The sequence below is a fragment of the Rhinolophus sinicus genome, linkage group LG07 (genome assembly GCF_036562045.2).
Source record: "Rhinolophus sinicus isolate RSC01 linkage group LG07, ASM3656204v1, whole genome shotgun sequence".
NCBI lineage: Eukaryota > Metazoa > Chordata > Mammalia > Chiroptera > Rhinolophidae > Rhinolophus > Rhinolophus sinicus.
Genome location: NC_133757.1, coordinates 31,895,627 through 31,918,841, shown reverse-complemented (window position 1 = coordinate 31,918,841; position 23,215 = coordinate 31,895,627).

Sequence of the window (23,215 nt, the reverse complement as noted above, 5' to 3'; positions counted from 1 at the left end):
AATTAAGGTCAATGTATAAGCTGTTATACATATTTATTTATATACAAAAATTATTTTTTTTATAAAAATATAAATATCATATACATAAATGTGTTCATAATCACTTTCAAGGGCATCTTTGAGTGACGTTTGAGCAACTCAAACTGGAAAAACTAAACGCTTTGAAGAATCAGTCCCATTAACATCCTAGTTAAATTATCTTAAAAGGTTCAAATTATTTACAGCATTACTATATTTAATTTTCCTTTTTAAGCACTTCAATTCTGATCCTAATAAGTAATTATTTCCTAGCTAATTAAATGGTCTTATAATCTAATAAAGTATACTAACATAATAAATATTAAGTTGTATTAAACATTCTAATACTGTTACAAATTTAGCCAAATTATTTTATAATATTCAATTTAAAAATTGTAAGTCTAAAATCAATTACTCTTACACATTTTAAATGGAATCACCAGGCCATTTGGTCAAACATGCTAATATGCTAAATCTCTTATACATTGTAAGCATTTTATACACTAAATATGATGCTAGATATTCTCACATTTTCTCTGAACTTAACGCCATCATAGCAGAATGTTAAATTTTCTCAGAATTAAAATACCTATACACCCATGAAAGTTCACCAGTTCAATCATTCCAAACAAACTGATGTGATTGTTTCCATTAAGGTTCTTTAGTGGTCAAGATTAGGGACCAGGATTCAAGTCCTGAGCCTATTCAGGAAATCCTTCTACTCCAGTGATGGACGTCATGAGTCATTTTTATAATTGTTATAACAAGAATTACACACTTTACTGTGGACTTGAACTGGGGGCCAACCTTGCAGGAGTTTCAAAATTTGCTAATTCTGTTGGAGACAGAAGTCTTCAATGGCCTCTAAGATTGCAGCTGACTTCCTCTCTGGCTTGCTTTGATTTTGCAGTTCTTCAGTTTCTTAAGACATTTAAGTGGTTTTCCCATTGACTTAACCATTGTTATTTCCATTGGGTCCATCACTCTCTTATGCAAATCTTCTGTAACCTCTTCTAGCTTCTTTTGTAACGTTTTTAAAACTAAGGTGTGTGGACAGAACTCTTCATTCTCATTACCTCTCTGCTAAGGTTGCTGCTAGCTTCCTTGTCCAAGCTCTTTCCTCCCTGACTGAATTTGAAGATTTCTTTAATTTCCTATCAGGGCAACAACTCATCTATTTGGATTCTGCATCTCTCTCTCTTCACTGTATATATCATGAAGGGTAACATATATGCCACTCTAAAATATGCATCTTTGGCATAAAGATTATTTTGACTTGATTATTTTTGAGCCACTGCAGACACACAGGAGAGTCTCTGAAAATAGAGTAGCATTTAACCTTTTGTAAGGAGTATTTAAATTTATAAATGAAATTACCATTTGTAAACGTGTCTCCCAGTCTGTACTCGGAAGAGAAAGATGACTCTAAATCTCTGGAGACTCATCAGTGGAGGAAGCATAGACCCTGCATAACAAACCTTACCCATGTTTGCTATATGCTTTTCCTGGTAACCTCCCACAACTGCCACTCCCCACCATCTTTCTTTTGTTTTTAGCTCAAGATGGTGTTTAAAGTGGGGGCTTAGGCCATTTCAGGGAGTTTTATTCCGTTTTCTTGGGTGTCTCTCAGGTATAAATGAATTACATATATTATTAAACTCTTCTTTGTTTTTTTCTGTTAATCAGTCTTTTATGATGGAGGTGGGGAAGTACCAGCCCCAAGAATCTAGAAGGGTAGACACAATGATTATGAAAGTTGAACTCTTTCAATGTAAAGTGAAAACAAACCAATTTAAAAAACTCATTGCAATTGGTAAAACACTTATATTTAACTCTAGGCCAGTGAATCTCAACCCAGGGATGATTTTGCCTTCAGGTAGGACTGTCAGATTTAGCAAATAAAAATATAGGATGTTTGGTTAAATTTGAATTTTAGATACATTTCTGAAATAGTGCATGGGATACACTTATACTGAAAAATTATGTGTTATTTAACTGAAATTAGTATTTAACTGAAAATTTAAAATATTTGGCAATGTCTGGAGAAATTTCTGGTTGTCACAACCAGACGTGAAGGCATGCTATTAGTGTCTAGAAAGTAGAAGCCACCAGAGATGCTGCAAAACATCCTGCAGTGTACAGGACAGCCTCCGACAGCTAAGAGTAATTCTGCCAAAAATAGTGCTAAAGTAGAGGAAACCTGGTTTAGGCCAATAGGGCAATTAAAGGTGAAGGAAGAGAACTTGATCAATTATAGTGTTAGAATGGAATATGGTTGTAGAGGAGAAAAAAATATGTTTCCTTCTATCTTTCTAGGTTCTTGGGGCTCTGTAACAAAAGACAGATCAACAAGAGAAAAACAAAAGTTTGTTAACCTATATATTTCATATACATATGGGAGAAACTCAGGGATGTCTACCTCAAAAAAGTGTCTAGAATTTAGGGTTACATGAGTGTATCATCTTAGGAGCTAAAGGAAAAAAGGGTCTGGAGCTTCTGGAGAGGGAGAGAAGGCAAGTTATTAAAAGGTGACCGGGAAAAGTATGGTAAAGAAGGGAAGATTTAAGTTAGTGCCTGTGCTATTGATAAGAGTTGCTGAGTCATCTACAAATGGAAATGTCCTTTTTTCCTTCTTCCCTTCTGGGTTCTTTGGCTGGCCTAATAATTAAATTGATAAAAGACAGATTAACAGGAGAAAAACAAATTTAATGATGTACCTATGGGAGCCCCATAACGATATGAAGACTCAAAAGGAAACATATAATATCCTGAGCTAAGGAAAGGATAGAGGTTAGGGGTACAAAAGTCTGAAAGGCCATTCACAGGAAGGCTAGAGAAGATGTTCAGAAAACAAAGGTCAGCATTTTATGTAGATTGATTTCTTAGGTAAAAAGGTATCTGTGGTAATAGCTCACTTTCTCAAACAGGTCCATTTTCCAGTGTAAGTTTAGGCAGTTGAGGAGGAGATAAAGACCTTTTCCTGAGTGTGCTGGGTTTTGATTGCCTGTAGCTCAATACAATCCTCCAGCCTAAGTGACATACATTGGGGTGGGAAATTTGCTCCCCTTTACCATCACTCTTGCCATTGTATGCAGAGTGGATGTGAGGCAGGCCAGAGAGAAAACAGCAAGCCCAGTTAGGAGGCTCCTGCATTAGGTTCATCTGAGAGGTGATGGTCCCTCAGACAGGACAGCAGCAGTGAGGATAGAGAGAAAGGAGGAACTCCAGAGGAGTTTAGGAGGACTTTGTTGAATACGCATTGTTAGGCTATGTTGAAGTAAATTTATAGGCCCAAGATAGAGCTTCTCCTGCCCTGGGGGGGCCAGTCAGCAAACTGAAACTTCTACAACTTTTGTGTCCCAGTAAATGCTGATTTACCAGAAACAAGTCTATTCAGCCAGCCTATCCCCAACTGCCAAGAAGCTGTAATGGTTTCCTTATTTTAAATAAATTCACATATGCAACCCTAGCCAATCCATTTAAACAAAATATTCTTTCCAAATTCCCTGACTGACCTGCTTGCCTTACAAGGAAATCCCCAACCTATTGGCCAATCAGGCAGCTTTGTGCCAGTCTCAGCCTATCTATCTATGTGTTTTGGCTGAATCAACCCTTGTGGTTTTTACTATGATTGCAAGATGCCCTTCAGCAATAACCATCAGGAAACTGGACAAAATTAAGGTTTATTACTTACAAGACCTGAAAATTACACAGCACACCTGAGGCCACAAAGTGAGGGGTGTGTGTATGTGTGTGTGTTGGGGGGAAGTTTGGAGTGAACAGGCCTGAGTTTCTATTTTTATTGGGGTTGAGGGTGGGGCCTAGGGTTTCTTGGGCACACTCTTTATTGGTGAATTTAAAACATAAGAGAGAGAATTTAAAGTGTGGGAAGAGAAAAAAACAAGTGGCCCAAATGGACAGTTATTGAAATCAACAAAGATCCCTGAAACACAGCGTCTCAGTGGGGGGATGCAGCTTGGTTCTCTGTCTAGTTGTGTGACAGGCAATGTATTTCTTCCAGAGAGCCATCTTTGAAGTAAATGCCTCTTTGAAGTGGATTCCTCTGTTACAGGAAAATAAGGTGCTTGGCCTCACATAGGAAAGAATTCAAATGTTGAGCCAATATAGAGTTTAAAGTAAAAGTAAGTTTATTTATCAGAGAGTAAGAAAAGAACGGCCATTGCTCAGATAGAGTGGCGGTCTCTAATTGTTAGTGGAAGAGACCACCCTCCATCCCTGGGGCTAGGGTTTATGTGTGTTTTCTGTTTCCATGGAAAATGTATTGGTACGAAGGAAAGGAGGAAAGATGAAGATGGTAAGTTTATCTTTAACATCTGTAAGATGTAAGAAGAATAGGGGCAGGTTTGTCTTTTCACTTTTGTAAGGAGCAGCCTGTGTTTTATTTTCAGTGGGCGTTACTACAGGAATGGCCATAATGGAATCTCTGGTCTTTGGGTAGTTTGTGCTATATGGTTGATTAACATCTGCCTGAGTTTTGTGTCTTACATCACATAGGCAGCAGGCTTGGAATCCAACTCCCTAGTTTCTTCTTCTGTAAAAATAGTCCGCATACTCTGTCCCTATATCATCTTCACAATGGAAGCTTAAGTCAGGCACTTAACATTACAAAGAGAAAAAAAACAAAAACAAACATGCCCTGTTTCCTTCTTGCCTCTTCTAAAGCACTCTAGCTGTTGCCCAAATACCCCTTGGAAGACCCCTATGCTCCCCTTTGTGAGACTCTATACTCCCCTTCGATCCGTGGATTGCTTTCCCTTGAATAAAGGACATCAAACCAATTACTAAGTTGTTTTAGTTTTATCATTTGACAGCTACAATCTATGAGCTCCAAGCACACTTCTCTGTATTTTGTTCTGTGATGCTCACAGCAGCACTCTGAAAGCTACACTTCTCCACCTCCCTCCCCACGGTCTTTAGTTAGGTTCTCCCAATGGGAAACATTCAAAGGAGACCCCAAAGCGAGGGAGGCCAAAGGAGACCTGTTCACTTCTACATGTTTGCTGATCCTATCAGCGGAAGCCTAACAAAGAGCTTCATCCTAGAAACAATAATTGTTCTTTTTTGTTTTTTCTGCACTCCCTGAACCAGCCTAATCATATCCTTCAGAGGTGTCATCACCAGCTGTCTCCTTCCCACAATCCAACTTGATACAACCCCTCCTCTGAGCTCCTGAAGTAGCAGCAACCAGACAACGGCCCCTCCTCAAGGCCTGGGTCCCAAGAATTTCAGGGTCCTTCCTCAAGCTCCTGAATTCTGATAACCCCAATCTTTGCTGTTTGTTCCCCCAGTCCAAAGGGTGGCAGCTGCTCCTGCAATTCTCTCTCTGTTACCTCAGTGTTCCCTCTTACCTGTTCAGTTCTCCAATACCCTCTTAACCTAATCCTTATATTAAATTGTTTCTGTTAAAATAACGTGTATGGTTTTTGTTACTGGACCCCAACCGGTATAGTACTCTAGAGATGTACAGAAACTAGAAATAGCAGGGATTCTCAATCTGATATAAGACACATGGGAAATGGAGGATCAGGAATAACATTCTTCTGGCTTAGGAAATCTGGTCGATTTTGATTAACTTTGTCAACCAAAATTAATTTTAGATCATAATGAAAAATAAAGACATTTATTTGAGCAAAAAGAGCTGCAGCCCAGGAGACACAGATTCAGGTAGCAACCAAAAGTGTGTTCCACTGAGGCAAAGGAGATTTCACCTTTTGTAGAGAATTTTCCCACCCACAGTTCCCATTTTAGTCTATATTATGTTAATGAGGTTTCCAAATTGTACGGTTCTGATTGACCTAAATTGTGCAGTTCTGATTGGTCTGTATAGACGCAAATGAGGACATCATTTGCACAGTTCTGATTGGATGGGGCAGATCTCAGTCCATTGGTCAAAGGACAAAACCAGGGCTTCCCGGTAGTGGTTGACTCAGACAGTGTAAACAAGCAAGGAATAGTGGGGGAAGCTGAGAGTTCAGTCTGAAGTTCTTCCCATTATACAGAGTATTTGAAGAGCCATTGTCAGCAAATGGCTGCTAGACTCTATTACTCGTAACATTTGGGAGCTTGATTGACCATGGGGAGTCTACCTCAGCAGATAAATTGTTTCTCGGGGTTTACATCAAATGAATCTTTCTTCTAGGGGCCCACACCTTTCACTAAAAGGCAGAACACTGGAAGAGAAGTAAGATTAGGGAAGGGTTGGGGAGAGATGATCTCTTCCGGTTTGCATAAGTTGTGCTTAAGGGACACATCTGTAGCACATCTATGTGGAGATATCAAACAGGACGTGTGTTACATGGTGCTGGAATTTTCAAGTAAGAATAGTTCTAGAGATAAAGATTTTGAGAGTCATTAGCATATGGACCAGTCCTCTTCAATGTAAGAAATGAGAGAGTTTAGATACCTTATTAAAGTTTTCCATTTCCTTCTATGACCTGTATAAAGTCCTTGATTGTATTGGGTTATTACTTCTTTAAATAACACGAGGAGTTTTTCTTTTCACTTTACACCTCTAATGTTGACAATTGCTATCTAATCAAATAAGTATTTTTGCTAATCAGAATATTTGAGTTTCTGAATTTTATGCATTGGAGCCTTGTCATCCTTTTCTGAAACTCTCTTGTATGTTTACTTTTCTCATATAGTTTGTTCACTTAAAATTAAGTCCAGGATTCAGAGGCCGCATTGTAATCATTATTGTTTTGTACTAATATAGGGTCTTTATTCCCAAGAACCGAAAATCTTGTCAAATTTAAAATCAGTTTTGAATTTTCCAGTCAATAGGAAATTTATGGTAATGGAGGAGGAAATGGGGTCAGCCAGCCCTTAAAATTAAAATAAATATATGTATATTTTATATATATATAAACATATATATAGGCATTGTAATTTTACACTTAAAATAGGTTGTTTAATTGTTTAGCACTTACGCAATGCTTAATTCCATGGTACGTTCTGTTTCTGTGTCATGTACTCACAGAAATAGTTATTACTATGCCGCGTTAATGGAAACACAAGGGGTAAATTAAGTATCATGCTCACAGTCTTAGTTGTTGGAATGCTGTGATTTAGGTTTTCTAGTTTTTGAGACACTTGAAAGTATCTGACACAAGGGAGTTCATTTGTATTTCTTAGTAAAAACAGAAAAGTAGCTAGGAAGTAACTATATTTACTGACAAGTCCGATTACATTGGATGACTGTTTCAGAATATAACCACCTACTTCTGCAAATTGTCCACTATCTCTCCAGTGACTCAGGAATCTGCCAGATGACTTACATTATGAGTCTCTTGATTTTGCAATAAAACCAGTTTCACAGTATAAGACAAGCTATAGGGTGTAGGGTATGAGTGTACTTGTCTGACCTAGGATGGAGGATGCTGCCTGCTTTACACCTTGAACCACAATTTTCTCTTACTCCTGGTGCCTTTTAGGAGTTAAAAAAAAAAGTGATGATTTATGTCTACTTCCTTGTGGGGCTTAAATATTCATAGTAGTACATTCTACTCTGAGCCTATGAAATATAGTCTCAAGTTGTATAGGGTTTTGCTTATTTTGTTCTATTTCATAAAAAAGTGTTTTTAAATTTTTGTTTTTCTTAAATTAAGCTGTTGTTAAGTTCAAGGCTGTCAGCCTTTGGTTGGCCAGATTCCGATCCTTCCTCTTTAGAAGTTGATTTACCTCCCCAGTTCTTGGTAATGTCCAGACCTTTTCAACCAACCATTTCTCATAGACTAAGGCAGGGTCCCAACCCAAGGCCACAGTGTCATATACCACTCTATCAAATCAGAACATTCCTTCTTTTACTCTGTCAATCATGAATCCACTAAAATAAGTGAACAGAACTATTCACTGACCTGAAATAAAACATCCTATCATGATAATGTTTTAAAATTGCTTTAAAAGTATTAAGAGTGGCAGCATCTAAAAAGACTTCAAAACCGTAAGCCAGTGCTACATTGATGGCCAATCATTTTAGCACTCAGCCCACTAACTTATGGAAGATTTTTCCCCATGTTCTTAGCCTCTGTGCCCCTTCCCCATTTTATATTCTCCCCTCCCACAATTATGTTATGAGCCAGCTGTGTGCTGCGGTGTTTAAAAAGACTAATGAAACTGTGACCGATAGGAGTTCTGCATGACTTTTAGAGTGTAAGAAACATCACACATCTTCATTTTTTAAAATCAAAGTATAAGTGGTTTGAGCCTTACTTTTAAAGGTTTTAAAGAAATCCAATGTTGATCCACTTCCCTGGGTTTTCCCTTTCCTTGGGATATAGCAGCAGTCTTGAAATACGGCTCAGAGTAATCACGCCGTGCATTTTTAGCTATCATCATCATTAGCATTCTTATTATATAATGTGTCTACTAAAATCTTGGGAACTTGTTCAAACATAAATTCCCCATATGCACATCATAGGTAATGAATCCGAATGTCTAGATGAGGACCTGGGAACCTGAGTTTTAATCAGCATTCCAGATGATTCTGAAGCTTGGGGTCAGGGGTCACTTTGAGAAATCATGATGTTCGAGCTTTTTGATTCAGAAGCCTGAAGAGGATGGAGCAGAGTGACAAATGTAGCGTTCTATTCTAAATATAAAACCTAAAACAGCCTTGATGGTGAATAACTCGTAAAATAAGAATAGGTTCGTGCATGTGAATTGCTGGGGCTAGGGTTTTGACCTAAATTTCCTGGACACTAGCTCTTTCTTCCTTGACCATCAATATTTAGTTGTTTTTCTTATTTTAACTCATGTATTCTCAATGAGGATGATGTCACTCCCCACCCTCCCAATCCCCCCAACCTCCCCACACTGCCACTCCACCCCCTGCACTCCCAGAGGCAAAATTGTTTCTTGGAAGGAGAAAAAAAAACTTACAATTTTTATGACTATAGCACAGATATACATGCAGTGCATAAATGTATATACAATATATGTGTGGTGTTAAAATTTCATGGAAGAGGGGCAATTACGGAAACAAATGTCTACAAAGTTGCTTTAGGGAGAAACAATGAAAAAAAAGCTTGAGAAACACTGCTTCCACTGAGTTCAATCTTGATTTTTTAGTTTTTAAAATTAACAAATTTCAAATTCAGAAAATAGAGAAGAAACAAATTCCCAATAATCTTGCCAACACACACTAATATACACACGTAGCAGTATCAAAACTATAGATAGTCTTATTGTAGCTAAGCACTGTCCTTGTCAAAGGAACTCAGAAAGAGTCTGGAGGCTTTGCTAGAAATAAATGGTAGAGATTTATTCAAGGTTCTTGGAGTTTGCAAACTGGGAACACAGCTAGGCAAAAACCCAAGAAGTGTTCCAAAGAAGAAAGAAAAGTTAAAAGTTCTTATAGTAAGAAGTACATTCTCCAGAAATATCAGTCCTGCGTTCTTAGCCCTAGGATTGGCCCAGAACAATTATCAATCAGATGTCAGGTAGTCAGGATAATGGTTGCCAGGTTGTCTGGAAGATAGATGCCAGGAGATCTGGTCAGGTCCCAATGGTCTGGATAATGGATGTATACATAAGTCCATTAAGGGGTAATTAGATGTTCTGGGTATGTGAGTCCTTCAGGGGATAATTAGAGGGTTACCTAGAGGTCCAGATGTATATCCAGGCATTGATAAAGGTCTGGGAATTTCAAAAAAGTTACGTTCCCCGGCTAGTTAGAACAAGAATGGAATCTTTCCTCATGCTTCAACCCTCATAATGTCAATAATTTTAGAAGCTTAGTTAAAATGACTCCATTTTATATATTCCCTATCTTCACTCTCTACTCACCCTTTACTTGTATTAATGTTTATACAGTATGGTCAACAACCATATGATTAAATAGATTTAACAGATGAAGAGGTGAAGCACAGAGATAGTAAATAACTTGCCCAGGGTAATGCAGCTAATAAATGGTAATATGAGGATTAAGGCCTAAGACGTTTAACTCCAGAATCTACAATTTTAACCATTATAGCACATGGCCTCTCTTTTGGTATATATTTTTCTAGTCTTCTTCCTATGGATTTATAGACACACTTTATTTATTTATTTGCAGAAGATGAGTTTTTCTGCACATATTTTTGCATCTCATGTTTGCCCTTTAACATTACGTAGTGATATACTTCCATGTTATAAAATAGTCCTCTATATCATTTTTAGTGACTCCCTATCCGTTCCTTGATATTAATAGTAACAGCCCTTATTTATTTAGCTCTTACCATGTGCCAAGTCCTAGCCAGATGCTTGACACGTATGGTCTAGTTCAATCCTCATAGTAGTCCCTTGAGGTGATAATTAAAAAAAATAATAATGGCTACCATTTATTGCATGCTTACTATTCACTGGATACAAACTCATCCACATGACCTCATTTAGTGCTCTTTTACAATGGTTCTATGAGGTGGGTACTATTATTACCCCCATTTTTACTAATGAGGAAACTAAGACTCTGAGAGGTAAAGTTATCTGCTCAAAATCAGCAGTCAGCAAGTGGCGGAAACATAGTCAAAAGCCTTCCTTTCCCTTGAACTGCTGTACGAGTAATGCCCCTGCTACCTCTAAGAGACCATAGTGTTTTTGGGTCTTAATGTGCTTTATAGTCCTTAGAGGCAAGTAGACTTCCTGCTGCTGTGATGGTTCCTTGGTTTCCGGACCATGGGTCACTTTGGCTCCCCAGACATTACTAGAACACTGAAACTCCACATTGCTATAATAATTGTGAGCTCGGATTTTCTGCAGTTTTAAGATCTAACTTTACCAGATATTGTTCTGTTGCATTACAACACGGGAATTATTAATGCTGACCAAATAAACGGTATGGAAGATACGTCCATAATTCTTAGACTGTTCCCTTCTCAGAGACGGTTGTCCTGACACAAGCCCAGAGGCAAACAGCATTATTTGCAAGTGATCAAAAAAGAAGGCTGAATTAGCCAGGCGCTAGTGTCACTTTTCCTGTATAGATTCTCAGCCTGTCACCTCAGGACTCCCCTTCTCCCTCTAGCTCCTGATCACACAGGGCAGGTAAAACAAAAAACACTTGTTGGTTTACCTCTGTCTCCTAGATGACTGAGCATGCCCAAAGGGCCCAGCAGTAGGCAGGTCCTAATACTCAGAAGAGAGAATGGGAAAGCGCTGCAGGCACAGCCCTGCAAGCACAGCTGGATTACACAGATGAGCTCAAGTGGCAATGATTTCTATGGGCCTTCGAATGCCTAAGGCTAGTATTGGACCTTGGCTTGGACTGTGGTATGAAATGTTAGCACATCAGAACAGAGACTGGACTTCCGGTGGAAATTGGAACTTACTTAGGCTACTATCCTTTTTTCATCTGTGATTTGAAGGAGCTGGACAAGATTATTTCTAAAGGCTTTGAACTCGAAAGTTTAAGTTTACCACTAAATGGCCAAATATTGCAAGTATGGCTAACAAAACATTGCAGAAATGAGACCTGCGGTGGCATAATTGAAACGAACACAGGCTTTTCAATCTAAGGGACAGAGATTCTATTTCTGGCTTTGGGACTAACAGGCTGATGATGATTTTGGACAACTTCTCTGAGCACTAGTTTCCTCACCTGAGAACTGGAAAGATAGTCATCAAAATTAACATGAGCTAATGATTTGAAGTACCACGTTATAGGGAATGTGGGAAGTTGTGTGCAAAGAAGCCACCAATTCCCCCCATTCCTGCGCATGCCATCCGTATGGGATAGCCTTGTGATTTGCTTTGACCGACGGGATGTGACAGTAGGGATGCTGTGCCAGTTCTGCACCGAGGTGTTTTTTTGTCACCTTCTCTTGAGATCCACCCATGTTAAGAAGCATAGGCTAGACAAGAGGTACCCACTTGCGTACCTGCAGTGGCTTCAGCCACCAGCTGATGTACCAGGCATGTGAGTGACACTATCTTGGGTGTTCCAGTTCCCAGAGTTCCCAGTAGAACACAGCCACATGTGTGATCCCAGTTAACACAATGGCAATCAAGAGCTCCTTCTAGCAGAGTCCGCCCAACCCTCAGAATTATGAAATAAGTGTTTTTAATCCACTAAATAAATATTGGAGTGGTTTGTTACACTACAATAGAAAATAATTTGTCTTGATATGAATATTACTTAATGCATTTTGCTCTCGAATTCCTTGCTACCAACTCTTGGTTCCCTTATGTTTTCACTGGAAATTTATGCTTATCAAGCTGACTGCTTCCCCTGACCAGTTTTCCCTGTCTTTTCATTTCTCCCCAGATAGTCGGACTATATAATATCTGGATATGACTGTGGTATATATATTCACAGTTTCTTTACAGACACAATTTCTCCTAGAAACAGATGGAAAAGCCAATATGACAAAAATGCACTTAGTATGAACTCTCTGGACTCCAGAAGAAGCTAAGTCTGGCTTGATGTAGAAGGGACCAGCTTTGGACAGAGTCACTCACTGACTCTTAACGTTCCTTCCAGGTCCTGATTCTTTCATTCCTTAGGCCAAGAGCTGGAGTATTTATGTGGTGTAGCCAGGATCTGAAATGTAGGGTCAGATATGCTTGTTCGAATGAATGGTGATAATACATTTGCATCACAGCATTGGGGAGAGATCCAAGAAATCATTTGGATTCCCCTTTTGATATATCTCATCTCCCTCCCACTCCATTCATCTCTGGTCTCAATTGCTCTTTTTGCATTTTCCTGTTGGTGGAACCTCATTGATGGTGTGCAGTTACTGTGAGGACTGAATGAAACCATCTCTTTTCAGTGGTACCGCATACAGAATAAGAGCATATGCTCTGGGCTCAGAGCTGAATCCACTTGTGATAAAACCTTGGACAATTTACTTCCATGTATTAATTAGTTCAGTAAATATATATTGAGTACCTATTATGTGCAAAACACTATTTTAAATGCTCAGAAGACAGCAGCGAATAAGACTGACAATGTCTTTGACTTCATGGAATATATATATATATATATATATATATTATGCTTCTCCTCCCACACCTGTAAAATGGAGATTTTAATAGTTCAAAGCTCAAAGTGTTATCCTGGGATTAAGAAAACATTATGTATAGAAATAACTTAGCACAGTACAACAACTCAACAAATATTAACTCTTACGAGTAATATTATCCAGTCTAGTACAATCAGCAATATATCAAAGGAACTTATAATTTTTTGTCTTGCTTGCCTTATTTTATGTGGATATATTTTATAAAGAAAAATTTTAAAGTAACCATTTCAATAGGAAAAGTATTATACGTATGAAATTCAATATTTTTCATATGTTATATTTAAAATATTAGAAAAACAGAAAAAATTGCAAAAGTTTCCATATTTACCTGTGACTTACTTTATGTTTCTAAGGAAAAGATAATAAAAAGTGCTATTTTTCAACTGTCATCATCCATATTTCAATGTCTTAGAAACTATAAAAAAGAGACAAATATGCAAATTTATTCCCTAAAAATTTATGGTGTGGCAAAATTAGTGAGTTGAATTTTCCATGAGCTTTTAAACCTGGTTTGAACCTAATATTGACTTTTAGTTTATAATTCTGAGTCACTGGAAGTGACTCAGAAAGAAATCAGCATGGGAAAAGGACAGAGCTATCTGACAAAGAAGGGGGTGACTTAGCTGGGGCTAAGAAATATGAGATTTCCTATATATACTTTCAGTCCACAAATTCAGTTAACCACACAAAGAAGTTTGATGATTCAAGATAGAAGAGTACATACATCTCCAGAGGCTTGACGTCCCTCAAAGTTTAACCCAGTATGGATGGGAGTATAAATTGCTGCAGTCACTCTGGAAAATTGTTTGGAAGTATCTACTAAAATTCTACACATGATTGTCTTATGACCAAGAAATTCTACTCTTAGGTATAAACTCAACCAAAATGTAAATATCAAAGACATACAAAAATGTTCAGCAGCATTATTTCCAATAGGCAAAAGTTGGACTCAGCCTAGATTCCCTCAGCTGTGGAATGGATAAATAAAAAGTTGATATATTGATATAATGGAATACCACACAACAATAAAAATGAACACACTATTGTTAACCTGCAAAAATATGAATACATTGTACAAACATAATGCTGAGCAAAGAAGTCAGGCACAAAAGAGTATACCCTTATAATTCCGTTTTTATAAAGTTCAAGAGAGCAAACTAATATATGATGTTAGAATCAGAGTAGTGGTTACCCTTGGAGAAGACAAGGAAATAGTAATTGGAAGTGCACTTGAGAGAGGTCCTGGGGTATTGGCAGTGTTCTAGTTCTTGATCTGGGTTACGATTTCACAGGTATTAATATATTCACTTTAGAATAATTAATTGAGCTTATGATGTGCACATGTTCCTATATGTATGCTACTCTTGAAAGTAACACACACACACACACACACACACACACACACTTCAAGGCTTCTAACAGATAAATGGACTAAAACCTCTAACAAATATCATTTTCTAGGAACCTCTATCCCAGTGCTGTTTCCTCATTCCTAGCAGCTGACCATCCTCTTAGAGCATCTTCCCATCTTCAGTCTTGCCCTTTGCATTGTTATCCCAAGTGGTGGTGACTGAGTTCTACATCTGGTTATGGCAGGCCTAGCACATGCCTCATCCAGCCCTGAATTATCCAGGGCTCCATAGGAAACAATCTTATTTGAGAAATATGATAGGAAAAACTGGAATCTGGCAATGTCTTTCTTCTTTTCCTGGAAGAATTCTGGTGTGCCTGATTTGCCTTTCTATCAACAGGCCATGAAAACACAAAAACAGCTCAACCAATGGAGTTAGAAGAAAGCAGAAGTGTATTTACCACTTAGAGTGCCATCTGCTGTATTCTTTTGCCAAATGCCACAAACATCTCTGCTAAGAGCCATAGAGTTTAAAGCCTTTCCCTGAAGGATATTACAGACCTCTTTCTTTGGATTTAACCTTCGACAGAGTTCTAAAAATTTCTGTTATGTGTCAGTTGGGGGAATATTGAATAACTACTGATGCAGTGCACATTTTTGCCTGTGGTCCTGAATGAGCTATGTTTGGAGACTTTCCCACAATGGACACTATGGAAAAACAAATATTGAATCTCCCAGACTCCTTTCACATGAGACATGGCACATGACCTAGGGTTCACTAATTAGGAGCACCTACCAACTGAGCTTAGAACTGGAAGTTCAAAAGAGAAAAGGCTGATATTGCCATTTCCATTCTAATCACTACCTCTGGTTTCTACAGACAACAATGGGAACAATTCCAGCAGCAAGGTGCAAAAAGAGTGAGGGTCTGAGATTCTGCCCTACTTGTAAGCTAACAAGTGTACCTCCCACAGTTTCATGGAAGCTGGTAGAAGACACTAAGCCCTTGGCTCAAAGACGAAGAATTGCATTACTCATGGCACATTAAGCTGCATGACATCAGCATATGTACTAGTTCCCCGTGTCCCTAATTCTCATGGGAGCAGTACTGATGGGCCTGGATAGATACCTGAACACACAGTGGTTATGTTACAGGAGAGGAACTTTCCATGGCCTGTTGATAGGACAGCAAGTCAGGGCACACCAGAATTCTTCCAGGAAAAGAAGAAAGATATTGCCAGATTCCAGTTTTTCCTATCATATTTGTCTGAATCTTTTATAATGGGTATCTTCCCTTTACTCTAGAGGGAAATACTATCTCTACCTTCCAAGGCTTCTGCTCTGCTAACAACACTGAAAAATAATCTGGAGCAAAGCCAATCAGTGCTTCTGCTTACAAGACATGCAGAAATGCAAGATGTCAATGGCGAATTGTCTCCTAGACCAGTGTTGATGGCATTGGAGGCATTCATTGCAGTGACTCAATTGAACAATGGTGCTAGTGGTATCTTCACCAGCCCAGTTTTGCAGCATTATTTCCAGCATTGACCCTGGCTGCATTGTCTCTAAACCTGACTCTTGGTCCCATCTGGAGTTACTGCACTGTGACCAATATCTTCTGTTTGGTTTCTTTCACTCATATGTACCAATCCTGACTGATATATTAAAAGAAGTGGTGGTTCTTCACTGGAAAAGACCTATACATACCCATTTCGTGTCCTTTATTTTATTTGGCTCGTTTAGTCTCTTAGATGTTGGGTAAATAGTCTGCCTTCTCATCCACTAAAGCCAGGTGTAAGAGCTCTCCTGGGTCCAATCTTAAAGAAAAAAGAAGTGGTATCTGTATCACCCAGAGATCCTCTATGTGAGGTCAAATCCCCAGATAATATAGTTTCTGAAGGTGTTGGATCCTTGGCCTGCAAGGTACTGGAGCTCTGGAGATTTTGCCTAATTCTAAGATAAAAAACAAAAATCAAAAAACCTCAGCTTCACGAGACCACTGGTATGTTTAATCATTTGTTGATTGCTTACTCCACAGCAATGCTTTCTAGGATAGTGTTTCACCGTTCTTGCAAGATAGAATTTTTGTTTATTTATTTTTGGGTAATGATCTGAATTTCAATTTCTTCGTTAGCATACACTTTCATTGCAGAGAATCATTTTTAAAAAATGTTATCTTGAAAGATTTCCTCTCAAACATTCACACTTTAATATTGACTTTCTTATCTAAAAATGTTTGTTATTCATAGTTTTTGCATTGTCCTGATAGTAAAACAGATCTCCAAGATGGATTATATATATTGCATCATCTTCTCTCTAAGACCAGCTACTTTGATTGTATTCCAACTCTACATTTCAAGTTAATGAAATATCATGTCTTATTCTCTCTTAATTTAAAGAATAATAAACTGTTAGCATGGGAAGAGGTCTTAGAGGTCATCTCTGGTTTACTGCTCAATTTTAACAGAAGGAGAGAATCATATATGCTATAAATTCCAATATTCTTTCTGTTTCTTTTTAACACACACTATTTGTCAGATTTCATTTGAAACAATAAAGTAATACTCACTTATTTTTTTTAATTGAAAAATAAGGGAACCTGTTTTTAAAAAGTTATTCAAAAATAATTCACTATTGTGAGGGAGAAAGAAACTTTCCTCTACCCTTGCGGTTCTTTCCACTGGTCTAACAATCCAATAGACATGAGACAGATTAGCAAGAGAAAATGATCAAGTTTAGTTACATACATATGTATGGGAATCCCATATACACGAGAGGTTCAGAGACAGAAAAGGAAATCGAGGTATATATGACATTCTGAGCTAGAGATGAGGTAAGGTGCCATGGGACCTCAGAAGGTAATTTCAGGGAGAAGGTAATACTCAGTAATTATTAGTTTGCCCTGCCATATAGATAGATAAAAAGTCATAACTCTTATCACAGGCCAGACCTCTAACTTAAATTCTAGATAGTTAAGTGGGGAGGCAGAAGTTTCTCTTGAGTTTACAGGGTCTCAGTTGCTTTTTTATTTTTTTAATTATTTCTTTTTTTTTTTTCAGTTACAGTTGACATTCAATTATTTTATATTAGTTTCAGGTGTACAGTATAGTGGTTAAACATTTATGTAATTTATACAGTGATTCCTCCCGAGTAGTCCAGTACCACCTGGCACTATACATAGTTGTTGCAACATTATTGACTATATTCTGTATGCTGTGCTTTACATCCCCATGGCTGTTTTGTTCGATTGCTTTTAACTCAAAATAATCCGCATACCACTGGGGCACATCCTAGGGTGGCTCCTTCTGAACCCCTACACTATCAATGTCTACATGCATTTTTCCTCAAGCGCTTTATTTCTTGTTGTGTGTATAGTTCACATACTTTAGATTAAAATCTTGGTTATTTTTCCACTTGTTGCATATCATTTTTTTTCTTAAAGTGCTCGTGCTTCTTTCCAAACTGGTGAAGAAAGTTAACAGTCTTATGAAGCAGTTTTCAGATATTAAGTTGCTTTCAAATTTATTCCCCAATTTTATCTGTACAATCTGTTGTTAAAAACAGTCTCTTCCTAAAAGTAATTTTGAATTGAAGGTCTTCCTTAGGTTGGGATGGAATGGTAGGGAATAGAGTGTAGATGGCTATGATACAATGGAAAGTTAGATTTATATGTCCTAACTGATGTGACTGGTTCTTTCTAGACCAACATGGTCACTAATGTCCCCTGAAACTATATGACTCCTGAGAAGAGAAAAGGATATGGGAATTCCTGCTGGGACATGGAATAGCCATGTAGGATATGGATGACAGGTATCATTGGAAAGTGTGGTCAAGACAAGCTTAATAACATTATTAGTAATGGTAATGATGTTATTTAATATGACCTGAGTGTTTACCGTATGCCAGGAACCATACCTTAAATGCATGGTCTTATTTAATCATCACACCAACATTAAAGTAGATGCTATTATAGTTACTATTTTAGTATCGGTATTATCGTTACTATTTTAGAGATCTGGAAATTGAGGCTTAGAAAGGTTTCTCAACTTATCTCAGGGCAAAGAGCTTGTAAGTGATAAAAGCAGGACTCTAGTAGCATCTGCTCCATGCTAGGCATTTAGATATCATCTAGCTACAATTTGTTAAGCTTACATAGTTGGATGTAAAAATTATACTGTAGAAATATATTTAAAGATGTAAGAAAATGTTCACCATACATTAAAGGAAAACAAATGTTCACCATGCATATTGTCTCCTTAGTCTAGCCTGCATTGCTAATATCTCTTATTGAGGAGCGCGAATACTCTAATACTAATTTGGTAAAATAAACATAGAGTGATATATGTTGTGTGTGTGTGTGTGTGTGTGTGTGTGTGTGTGTGTGTGTGCATATGTAGATGAATCTGAGAGCAAATACACCAAGTTGTTGATTCTTTCTGGGTATAGGATCCTTTTCTAGATCTCTATTTAGAAACGTTCTAGTTTTATAGTAATAAGAAAACAGTTGGCTGTTTGGTCCAAAAAGTTGGTTGGGCAATTGGTTCAATGGTGTAATTGGGTTCTCCAGAGAAACAGAACCGACAGGGTAAAGACAGAGAGATTTACTATGAAGGATTGGCTCATGAATATGGAGGCAGAGAAGCCCCACAATCGCGATCTGCAAGCTGGAGGCCCAGGAAAGCTGATGGTGTAGCTCCAGTCTAAGCCTAAAGACCTGAGAACCAGGAGAGCCTAAGTGTGAGGGCAGGGCAAGATCGATGTCCCAGCTTAAACAGAGACAGTGAATTTGCCCTTCCTCTACCTTTTTGTTCTGTTCTGGCCTTCAAGACATTGAATGGTGCTCATTTACATTGGTGAGAGTGATTTTTACTCAGTCCACCAATTCAAATGCCGATCTCTTCCAGAAACATCCTCACAGACACAAACAGACATAATGTTTTACCACCTATCTGGGCATCCTTTAGGCCAGCCAACCTGATACGTAAAATTAACCATCACAAATGGTATCCCACAAAACCTAGGGTGAGAGAGGAAGAATGCTTGTATCACCATAAAGAGGGTGGTATGCAAAGCAGATGTGAATACCAATTGTTTTTAAGCCAGTGTCTCAGTTTACATTTACTCTGCAAACTTCCACTGGGGCTTCTTAGTTTAAGGCAGGGCCTCAGAGACATATCCTACATCCCTCATTAGAAGACTTACTGGAGGGCCTTAGCTTTTATAAAACCTTCAGAACAATCAAGTCTGTCTCCTAAAGCAAAGGCTTTAAGCCAGCATCAGATATCTCTATCCGTTAGTGCCACATATTTTTTTTTTTCAATGAGTAGGAAGACCCAAAAAATAGAACATATTAAGGATAAATCCAAAGTTTTACCATCTTATGCCCAGATGCTTGCCTCCAGGTTCTCTCTTCTCCAAATCATCGTGAACACAGTAGCTAGGTTTCCCTTTTGAACTGGCTTTTCACACTGGTGTGTTAATAAGAGAGGCAATGTATTTCTTCTATAACTTAAAAAGGTTTTATTATACAAGTAATAGATTTTTTTCAGAAACAGAAAGATTGGAAAAATAAAGCATTTAGAAAAATGACCAAAAAAAGAAGAAACTAAAGATCATATATACATACATCCCCTATTACCAAGAGCTTCCAGAATTCAGATTATTCTCGAGGCACTGATATAATGCTAGAGTAAGTTATTTCTATTGCAACAGCTTCCTTAGGCCAAGTCAATATAGATTGTAATCAAGCTAAATCAGATCTTAATGAAACATCTGCTGACAAATGCATTTTGTCTCCTTAGTCTAGCCTGCATTGCAAATATCTTTTTTTTGGCTGTGCCATCAGGACTGTATGCTTACAAGTAGAGCACACCATTTTCCAGGAAAGTAAATGTAGATATTTGCACGCTAAATGGCCTGTAAGGACATAGATAGACTCTGTCTCCCCCTACGCCCGTGCCACACACACACAGCTTCTTATTACTGTGTGGCTAATGATCTCGCAGGATAGCTCAGGAATCTCTCTCCATCTTACCTTGACTGAGCTGCTAATGGGAAATTCTCTTTCACCACTAACAGTAATAATGGCTGTTTATTGAGTGCCCACATGCTACTGATCCGTGTGCTAAATAAGCATTTTAGTATGCCCGCTCGGTAAATATTTACAAACTCCCTTTTAAGTATTGTTATTCCTGTTTTACAGATGAGGAAACTAAAATTCAGAGAAGTTTATTTGCTGGCTCAAAGGTCACAAAGCTGCAAAGTGAGCCAAGATTCAAACCCAGGTCTGTCCGACGCCAAAGCCCCTTCTCTTAACTGCTGCAGTTAACAGCCTCACTTTCTGCAGACATGGCTCATGTTTGTGGTTCTAATGATCCAAATACAGAGGGAAATGCCAGACCAAGATAATGTAAAGGGTCACCCACTCAAAACTTAACTCCCTAAAGATTCCACCTTGAGATTTAAAATTCAACCCTCTGGGGTTAGTAATTGCTGCTTGGTTGAGTACAGGTGCCCGTTGAATTTTTATATTGGGTAAGACAGTCCATGTTTCTCAGAAGCACGTCTACCTGTAGGATTTCAAGTAAAAGGACTTCACCTAATACCCAACTTTCACAAATTCACTTATCCTTTTATAATATGCAAGAGGCCCATTTGTTTCTATTTGGCATTTGAGTACCACTTTAATTGTGACCTTTATTGTCATGTGTTTTGCAGATTTGCAGTCTTTCTCTCCTCCATTCCTTTCTGTGCACCACTTCTAGAAACATAATCCTTCATCTTTTCGCCTAAAGCATGGCCTTCCTGTTTCACAGGGTTGTTCGGAGAACCACTTGACATCATGCATGGGAAGATAACATACACCCAGTAAAGGTAAAATCTAATAACAGCTAGTGGCAAGCTAATCAAGTTTCCTGACTGTAATGGAATAGACAAATAATTGTACTGTAATGCAGTCTTTCAATGACCTTGATAAGACCAGCACTTGCCAGATCTCAGTTTCCTCTTCTGTGAAGTAAGGAAGTTGGACTAGATAATATCTTGTTACCTTGTGATTCTAAAACCTGAAGTTTCTGCTTGTTCAAAATATACCTTATTTTCCACCTCAAGTAATGATAAGGATTCCTTTGATTACAAAATGATTAAGTCAGAGAAAGGCAATGTCAACAACTTCTTAGAATTTCCCCCTGCTCATTTTTTTTGGGGGGAGGGCGTGGGTCTTTGAGTTTGAGTCTCTGAAAACTTCAGTAATATATTATGACAAAGTGATCTATTATGGCAAAGTTTGTTATTTAATCAGAGAAACTGAATAAATTAATGTGTACAACAACAAATTCATGATTATTTTGTCCCTTGGGGTACAAAGAATCCGTAGTTTCTAAGAGACTCCTACAAAACTATGTGGTTTCATTCAAGGTGAATGAATGTACTTACTTTCTATTTTGTAATTTCTTTCAAATGGCAAATAAGTTGCTATGGACTGAATTGCCCCCTCCCGCCCCACCCCCCCACCCCCACATTCTCCCATCCCCCCAACCCCCCGCACCAAAATTCTTGTTGACCGCTAACCCCCAATGTGACTGTATGTGGGACTTTTAGGAGTAAATGACGTTAAACGAGGTCATAAGTGGAATCCTAATCCTATACGATTGGTGGCCTTATGAGAAGAGAAAGAGATACTTCTCTCCTCCCTTCCACCCCTTATTAGGACAGGCGAGAAGGTGGGAGGGCATTTACAATCCAGGAAGAGAGCTCTCACCAACAACAGAATCAGCCAGCACCTTATCATGGACTTTCAGTCTCCAAAATTGTGAGAAAAAAAATTCTGTTGTTCAAGCCACCAGTCTGTCGTATTTTGTTATGGCAGCCTGAGCAGACTAACAGAAGCGTTTCCTACATTATGAGCATTCAGCAGCGCATGGCTAAATGTATATTTAGAGATCTGCTATTTTTACTATTTGTCCTTGGAAAAGGTCATGTCTTTGCTTATATAGCCATAGATAAATTTAAGAGTTGTGTTTTAAGACCGTACTATTCACTCCACTAAAAACTTTAGTGAGCACATTTTTTCCTACAAACAGTAGATTCTTTTTCTGCTGACCAAAGAAATTTTAAATAAGCAATAGAATGCCATCTTATGTGTTTTGCATTTTTTTCTTTTAAAAGGAAGCTGTTCAAACCTACTGAATAGCTGTTAAATAATGGCCAACGCCTACCACGGAAGGATTCCTACAGCATTGAAGTAGCCTCAGGGGAGATGCCACTGTCACAGGATCTGTTTTGACAGGGAGGGTCAGAGGCTGCTCTACCACCTCCCTCCCGGCATTCCCTCCACCTTTCTGTCCTTCAACATACATCCTTTGTATCTGTAAATAAGCATGCAAAAAAGAGTATTTTGAAAACATCAAACACCCCAAACACTACAGGCATAACTTGGAGACACTATGCGTTCTGTTCCAGACCACTGCAATAAATCAAACATCACAATAAAGTGAGTCACAGATTTTTTGGTTTCCTAGTGCATATAAAAGTTATGTTTAAACTATACTATCATCTATGAAGTGTGCAATAGCATTACATCTAAAAAATACCAAAAGGTACACACCTTATTTAAAAAAAAACACTTGATTGCTTAAAAAATGCTAACCATCATCTGAGCCTTCAGTGAGTCACAATCTTTTTGCTGGTGGAGGGTCTGGCGTCGAAGTTGATCAAAACACAGTATCTGCGAAACGCAATAAGATGAAGTGCAATAAAACGAGGAATACCTGTATTCATATTTGTTCCACACTTACCAACCTTTTCTGTACCTACATCTAAAGGA